General features: G+C 45.7%; 1 pseudogene across 1 annotated transcript; it reads right to left on the bottom strand.

The window, feature by feature from the left end:
* Positions 1-1,790: 1,790 nt before the first annotated feature.
* On the bottom strand, positions 1,791-6,522 carry LOC311356085 (annotated as a pseudogene). The gene is made up of 4 exons (XR_014684174.1): positions 6,356-6,522; positions 5,530-5,794; positions 4,639-4,767; positions 1,791-4,013 (listed from the first exon to the last, which is right to left on the bottom strand). The product of XR_014684174.1 is annotated as an uncharacterized misc_RNA (transcript).
* Between the last annotated feature and the right edge of the window lie 228 nt (positions 6,523-6,750).

Genomic DNA, 6,750 nt, shown 5'->3' with positions numbered 1-6,750 from the left:
TTTTATTTTTTACTAATCCCCCAAAAAACACATAGTCAGAGCCCTTCCATTGAATAATTCATCTTCTGGATGGACAGAATTTGAACAATAATATCAGAAAATAACAGTATAACCAAAGTGATCAAATGGGTCAGAGGAACTGGCAGGATACCCTCATGTATTATGTATCACTGACTAAAACTGCACACATTGCCAAAAGGCACAACCCAGTTTGTGACAGATAAAAGCAACGATTTGGCATATGCTTTTGTGACTCCCATTAAGCAGAAACAATAACATGAATTCCTCCGGCTTCTAATTGTTTGACATTCACTTATGTCTCTATCAGCCCCCACAGACACCAACTGTTGCTGATGCATTCCTTGTATAATTACTGATGGTCAAATTGTAAAAAAGAGGTACAATTACAATCATGAATGCTGTTATAAAAAGTCTGAAAAAACGATTTGGTTGATCTGAAAATAGGACTGAAGTTAAGAGATAGATAAAAGTGATGAAGACGTATTTACATGTTTTTGTTTTGGTGACTGATGCAGCTGGTAAGAGTCAGACATCGCAAGGACATTAATGAATTTATGACCAGTATAAAATGCACAGACCACAAGTGGTGAAGTAGATCCATGTTTGAGTGAGGATGCATTCCCATATTGAACATATTTGAACATTGATTTTATTGAAATAAGTGTGTCACTCTCAGAATTTTAAATCATCCGAATTAAAGTTACAGTAAAACCGTTAGTGATTGCAGTAATTGTTTCTTTTCACTTTTACGTAGACCCCTGAAAGATCAATTACAGGTTCAGTTATAAGAATTTCATATCAATAATAGTCATTTTTTTAGGTTAGGTTCAAGTCACGAGAAAAGAGTTCCGGTGGAGTTTTTAGATTTTAGAAGCGTTTACAATTTGCATATTTTAAGATCTCTATCCCCTGAATATTCATCCACCATTAGTTTCTGAAGAAAAATCGATAATCTTCTCTTCCAGATAACATACGTTGAATCATGTGCACAGGGAAGCGTCAAAGCGATACGGAATCCATCAGCATATGTTAACATGGAACTCTGCTACCTGTGGGATACGTTATCAACAACATCAACAATGGGTTGAGGTTGAGGCAATTTTGTCTCCTTGGAAAATAGTCCCTCTGTTTAAATGTCCCATAATATCCCACCAGTTGTTAGTGTGATAAGCCGTTACAAGCCTCCCCAGTGGACTGTAGCAAACATTGCTCATCTATCCGTCATACATCTAGGTGGACACGCCCACTGGTGATGTCAGAAGACATGAAGATTTTCCAAACGGCTTGTAACGGCTAATCACACTCACACCTGACGGTATAATATGGGACCTTTAATGTGACCTTTATTTTTTGTTATTTTTTACAAATGAATTTGATCCGGTGTCACAATCATCTCCAACTCGATATGAGCATATCAGGGTTTGAGAGAGCAGTGTCAAGCACAGGATGGGGGTTTGATTTGACAGGAAGAAGAAAAAAAACAAAATATGCTGTCACTCAAGCTCAAGTGTGTGTTTCTGGAAAAAGGCCGCAAAATCAGACGGGGCTGAGAAGTAGATTTGAAAACAAAGGTGCTAGTCGCAAAAAACACGAAAGACCACGAAGAATACTGTTGTGTCCAGAAATGAGGTAGTAGTGTTGATTGACAGTAGGAATGCACCAATACCCCGTCCAACCTGCTGATGACTAATCCACCATTTCACCCAAATTGTCTGCAACTAATCGGATTGGCTTTGAGTTTTTTTTTTGAGTTTGTGACATAAATAATCACCTTGTTACAAGATCTCTAAGGAAGTTACGGCCAACGTGTGCGTTTGGTAGAAGCATTCTGGCATGAGAATGAAATCAATATTTAATCTCACCCTTTCAAAGGAAAATGTTGGACTGCTCATGTCAATACTTCAGAAGATAAGAATGCGTTTGGATATACTGCAAGTTTGTTGGAATGCCAGTGAAATGAATTCAATGTCAGCGTCACCTTTCCTTCTTTAAATCAGACAGCATGGGGGTATTGCTGCATCCCTAGTAAGAAACCAGTTTACCTGGAGAATGTAACACCGATGGTTCACTGAAATCCGTCTCGCCCTCGTCGCGACCCCACACACACGTGTGCCGTTAGGTCAAGTACACTCGAAATGACTCATGTACACATCCATCATTTGCCAAACACAAACGTAGCTCTTATTTCCCCCCCCCCCCCCCCCCCCCAAGGATACTGAAGTCATTCTTTGTCACAACTCACATTGAACATGAAACACGAGAATCACTGAATGTTGGGATGACGAAATTGAAGGATTATCCTTTACCAAACTCCAGACATGGGATTTCTTGTGGCATCTGCCTCGACGCGTCTTTCACTTTGCAAATACTTGTATTTATTTTGCTAACCCAGACATGTTTTCCCTCCTGGTATGAACTATATTCATATAAATACACAAAGGATAGAAACGGGCGTTGAACAATTAGGCACCTGAGACGCCCGTGCTCCGAAATGTTCATTTGTTCGTGTGTGTGTGTGTGTGTGTGTGTGCGTGTGCGTGTGCGTGTGCGTGTGTGTGTCTATATTTAGAGACACATTTGCAAACACAGCTCCGCTACCATGAACAATACATTCCACATTTGTGTGTGTGTAAGTGTGCATGTGTGCGTCTGCATGTGGGTGCGTATGTGTACGTGCGTGCGTACTTGTGGGTGTGTGGTTGTGTGTGTGTGGTTGTGTGTGTGTGTGTGTGTGTGTGTGTGTGTGTGTGTGTGTGTGTGTGTGTGTGTGTGTGTGCGTATGTGTGTGGGTGGGTGTGTTGCCGGCTTCCATTAGTGAACCCTGAGACAGCAGGTTGCTTGAGAGAGGAACATGGGCTTTCTGCAATCTAAGAGTGTGTACATACACGGCTAGACGGCTAGGGTCCTGGGAGCCGCAGTAGCATCACCACACACTGCCCAGGGAGACCAGAGTCAGCAGCATCCCCCTCTCCTATACACAACGCAGGCCTGTGGGAGTCCTACTCACACTTCGCCAGCGTAACTGAACCATACGTGAGAGAGAGAGAGAGAGAGAGCGAGAGAGAGAGAGAGAGAGAGAGAGAGGGAACAGCTCAAATCAATCTGCTTCAAATTGTTTTAGTTTTCTTTCTTCTTTTCTTCTGTAGGCAGAAAAAATTGCCCGGAAAAAAAAAAAGTTAACTCTCGCTATGCAAGACAATGCAAACCCCATGTACCTTAGGGCTGAATATATAATATGTACCATATATACACACGTATGAAACCATGGGTCCAAAGCACCTATAAAAAAAACCTATCAAGAAGAGACATGAAAATCTGAATAAAGATGTGCATAAAAATAATCCTTGGGCTCTTCTCGTTGTGAATGAAAAAAAAAAAAAAGGGTCTCAGTCTAATGTGTGTGTGTGTGTGTGTGTGTGTGTGTGTGTCTGTCTGTCAGAGGTCTGTCTCCCTACACGAGCTATGGGCACAGGAAGCTGTGTTCTGTCGAGGTAGAGTGGACGTAGGGGGCCCCGGGGGAGAGGGCCAGCCCGGCGGAGAGGCCCTTGGTCGGGGCCGGGGCCCGGTGTCTATGGGCCCCGTTCTCCAGGGGCTGCTGCTCCGGGGGTGGGGGTGGGGGGGGGGGTCCGGGGGGAGTGGTGGAAGCCGTTGGTCAGCCCCTCCCCCTGGTGCGGCTGCGTGTTTGCGTGGGAGGAGCCCGTTTCCGTCTCCCCGTTGTGATTGGCCACCGACGCATCCAGGGAGGGCGGGGTAAAAACACATTCGGCCAATGGATGCGCGAGGAGAGTGTCCTCTGCCCCGGTGTGAGGAGGAGGAGGAGGAGGCGGGCCGAGGGGAGCGTACTCCTCCTCCTCCTCCTCCTCCTGCTGCTCCTCCTCGCCCCCGGCCTGCCTCCTCTTCTCCTTGTGGGGGTCGTCCAGCTCCAGGTGGACGATGACCTGGGCCTGCACGGTGTTGCTGCAGACGGACGCGCCGAGAGGGTCCTCCGGCGCCTGGGAACACACCACGCAACAACACACCACGCAACAACACACCACGCAACAACACAACCTTATTTTCCCGACCGATATATATATCGGCCGATGTTTTTTCGCCTTTTTTTTTTTCACCAATATTTTTTAAAAACAGTTCAGTTCAAAAAATTTTCCTTTTTCAAATTGAGACCATTGTTATCATCATTGTGTCATTTTTATGATGTAAATTGAGGGAGCAAAAGCAGTATCGGTAATCTGTATCGGCCCTAAAAAATCACTAATCGATCACTAATATATACCCACTGAATGTGTGATACATAACATGTATATACACCCACTGAACATGTGATACATAACATGTATATACACCCAGTGAACATGTGATACATAACATGTATATATACCCACTGAACATGCGATGAATGAACTGATACATGGCTAAAATACCCAAGCTAGATCGCAATCACATCACTAGAATACACAAGCCAATCAGATGGCTAGAATACACAAGCCAATCCCATGGCTAGAATACCCAGGCCAATCACATGGCTTGAATTCCCAAGCCAATCACATTGCTTAGAACACACAAGCTAATCACATCCCTACAGACCACGTTCACACGCAACGTAGACCATGGAGTTACCTTGTTATTTTCATCGGGTAATATTTTGAGAGCTCCATTTATGAGTATGGGAGAGTCTTCTGCCATGGTCTCTCTGTATCTGGTGATTCTGTTCGCCCAATTACGACTCACAGAGCCGTTCCATGTGACCTGCAGTCGAAAGCAGAAACCGTTTGAAGCTGTCAGTTTGGTTGATGGGTCATTCTGATTGGCTGAAATTGTACCAGGTGATGTCCCTTCTATTACAATGGCAGCTAGATGACCAGAGACAACTTGGTCCGAGATAACGAATGGTGGAACACTCTTCTTTTGAGCTTTAGCAAGGCTTGGTTATATCTCTATACTCTCTATATTGCTGTTTGTTTGCACACCTATTGTTTACATCATATATATCTTGTATTGTTTCTTTATATTTGTACTATTTTAGCTTGTGCATAGCGGCGTCTGCCACAACAGCATTTCACTGCACATTATATATTTATATACATATTATATCTCATCCTCATCCTCATGAGGATGAGATATAATATGTGCACATTGTACATGTACATATTATATCTATATTTATATTTATTATATGAGCATGTTATTAATAATGTCTTGGTAATAGTGTTCAGAACTTTCATAATCATTTCTTCTGGGATGAGATAAGATAAGATACGACGATTCTTTATAAATCCTCAGACGGTAAATACGAGTGTCCTTCAGAAAGCAGCGGCCAATTAAAGGGTAAACAGAGTAAAAAGACCACAACGAAAACAAAGCAGACCAAGGTCACGCTTTTTATGATGACTCGTCCGTTGTTGTTATCATTACTATTATTAATATCACTGTGAAAAAAGAAACGCAGGCAGAAAAAATCCTGGTGCAAGGAGTTCATTAACTGCGCCCCCCCCCCCCGTGCTCTCTGACCTTGGCCTCAGACGCAGGGTGACCCCCGGGGCCCCCGGAGCCCCCGGAGGGGTCCAGGCCGGCCATCAGCCCCTGCTCCTCGGGGGCCCCCTCCGGAGGGCCCCCCGCCGCCGCCCCCTGCTGGCCGCTCGGGGGCATGAGGGTCTCCAGCTCGTGGGAGTCGGTGCACTCTGGCTCGGCGGTGGGGGGCGCCCCTCCCCCCCTGCCGGCCCCCCTCCTGCAGCGAGGGGACGCGGCCGTGGAGCCTAGCCCCCCCGACACCTCTCTGTTGGGGGGGGGGGGGAGAGGGAGGGAGGGGGGAGGAGTCAGATGAAAGAAACCCAACACCTTACAGGAGAATACAGAACAGGGTGCTTTGTGTTTTTAATGCTTTTAACTGCTGGCATCTTTTAGCACTTTGTTTAAAGGTCCCGTGACACGCCACCACGTGTGAGTGTGATTGGCCGCTACAAGTCGTCTTGAAGATCTGTCTGTTATGACATCACAGGTGGGCGTGTCCACCTAGATGTGTGCGCTGGACAGACCAGTCTACCGGGCCTACCCAGTGTGGACTGTCTATCTATCCGTCACACATCTAGGCGGACACGCCCACCTGTGATGTCACAACAGACAGATTTTCAAAAACGGCTCGTTGCGGCTAATCACGCTCACACCTGATGGCGCGGCACGGGACCTTTTAACGACCATGTTGCAGTTTACACAACGCTTTAATAACTGATAATAATCATGCCAAAAACAAAGGGCCAGAGCCCCTGGGGCAGTGCGGTGCTGGACGTGTGCCGGCGGTGGTGGTGGTGGTGGTGGTGGTGGTGGTGGAGGACCCTACCTGGTCTTGCTGTTGCGGAAGCTGAAACACATGCAGAGCAGCACGCACAGCAGCCCCAGACACACGCCCACGATGATGCCCGTCACCGCGTGCACGTCCAGCTCTGTCCGACCGCCGCACGGGATGAACAACACAACATGAACAACAGGACATGAACAACACAACATGAACAACAGAACATGAACAACACAACATGAACAACAGAACATGAACAACACAACATGAACAACACAACATGAACAACACAACATGAACAACAGAACATGAACAACACAACATGAACAACAGAACATGAACAACACAACATGAACAACACAACATGAACAACACAACATGAACAACACAACATGAACAACACAACATGAACAACACAACATGAACAACAGGACATGAAC

Source organism: Micromesistius poutassou, assembly GCF_964030765.1.
Source record: "Micromesistius poutassou genome assembly, chromosome: 12".
Lineage (NCBI taxonomy): Eukaryota > Metazoa > Chordata > Actinopteri > Gadiformes > Gadidae > Micromesistius > Micromesistius poutassou.
This window is presented reverse-complemented; position numbering and strand designations above follow the sequence as displayed.